The sequence below is a fragment of the Dipodomys merriami genome, unplaced genomic scaffold, assembly GCF_024711535.1.
Source record: "Dipodomys merriami isolate MVZ:Mamm:240054 unplaced genomic scaffold, mDipMer1.0.p SCAF_503, whole genome shotgun sequence".
NCBI lineage: Eukaryota > Metazoa > Chordata > Mammalia > Rodentia > Heteromyidae > Dipodomys > Dipodomys merriami.
In genome coordinates, this window is record NW_027206073.1 from 419,526 (window position 1) to 421,514 (window position 1,989).

The following is a 1,989-nucleotide window of genomic DNA, read 5'->3' on the forward strand; positions in this document are numbered from 1 at the left end:
AAATGAGCTTTACAACGTTGGTGCGGGGTGGGTGAGGGAGGGGGGGAGAAGGATTGGGACTGGGTGGGGGAAGGAGGAGGCTGGGAAGGGATGTGAAGGGTCAACAAAGGAGGAGTTTGCAATGCTTGGTAAGAAATGTACGCATTATCCTGCCCATGTAATTGTAACCCCTCTGTACAGTATATACACAAACACAAAAAAAGACACACACACACAAAAAAGACTTAAAGAGAAACTTCTCTGAAGAGGAAAGAAGGATGGCCAATATACACATGAAGAATGCTCAACCTCCCTAGCCATAAAAGAAATGCAATTCATAAGGACATTGAGATACCACCTCACTCCAGCTAGAATGGCTAACATCAAGAACTCTAAAAACAACAGAAGCTGGAGGGGATGTGGACAGAAGGGAATCTTCCTGGATTGTAGGTGGGAATGTAAACTTGTTCAACCACTTTGGAAAGTAGTATGGAGGTTCCTCAAAAGACTTCACATAGAGCTCCCCTATGATCCAGCAATCCCACTTTTGACCATTAACCCAAATGTTTACAAACAAGACCACACTAAAGCTACCAGAACGACTATGTTTACTGCAGCACTATTTACTATAGATAAGATATGGAACCAACCCAGATGCCCCTCAGTAAATGAATGGATCAAGAAAATGTGCTATATATACACAAGGGAATTCTATGCCTCCATCAGAAAGAATGACATTGCCTCATTTGTTAGGAAATGGAAAGACTTGGAAAAAATTATATTAAGTGAAGTAAGCCAGGCCCAAAGAAACATAGGTCCGATGGTTTCCATTATTTCCAATATCTAGTGTATGTCTCAGTCAAGCAGAAAAGTTCAGATAAGGTGATGTTAGGGAAATGAGCCCACAGATATGTATTCAAATGTTTTTTTTTTCTTTCATGCGGTTGTTTCTAACACATTTACAAGATTATTTCTTTGTTGCTTTGCATGTTCCTCCCCCACAGTATAACCCCTGTTTTCCCTGTACTTGATTTCGGTATGATTTGCGAAGGGGAAGGGGAAAAACAAATCATTTAAATAGGGATACAGGTGTACTCAATGCAACAATGCGATGTACAGGTCATTATATCAAAAAATGAACTTTACAACTTTGGTGCGATTAACGGGTAGTGGGGAGGATTGGACGGGGGGGGGGGGTCGGGGGGAGGATGGGAAGGGATGGGAAAGTGAACCAAAGGAGGAGGCTACAATAATTGATAAGAAATATACTCATTATTTTGACCATGTAATTGTAAACCCTCTGTACATTATTTTCACAATAAAAAGATAAAATAAAATAAAATAAATAAAAAATAAAAACAAAAGTTCAGGCTTCAAATTGGCACTCTTAACCGTAAAAGCATATGGCAACTGGACCTGATTTGCTGTACCTTTCTAAGTGTCCTGAGTCTCTTTGTGTCCGGGTCTGTATATCTCTCTCAAAATTGTGACCTTAGGAGGGTGACAAATATAGGTGGCTTTAACCATGATGTTCTTAGGTCTTGCGATATTTGGACTGAAAATAAACATAAGGATTAAACTCGTTAACCTTACCTCAAAGCTTTACATGTTTAATCACAATTCTTTTTCTTTTTATAGCAAATCATTTCTACACACGTACAATTTAATATTATTATACTGAATTAAATATAATCCGGTAATGAATTGGCACCGATCCAGTTATTACTATCAATAAGTCCATCATGCAAACTGTTACCCAGCAAGTCTTTAGAATGCTAATTTTCAGAACTGCATCTATTATTAGAAGGATGTGTATATGCAATGGAAGATTTATTAAGAACAGACATCACTTCTATGACATTTGGCATGCTGTTGTGTGTTAAAAATAAGAACATTGTCCTTAGAGTCTCTTGTGAAACACTGAATTTGAGTATTTGTAAATGTGGCATCTTTCTAAGTTCTTTACATGTCAACCTTCTGTTCACCATCATCCATGTCTCCTTTTCAAAT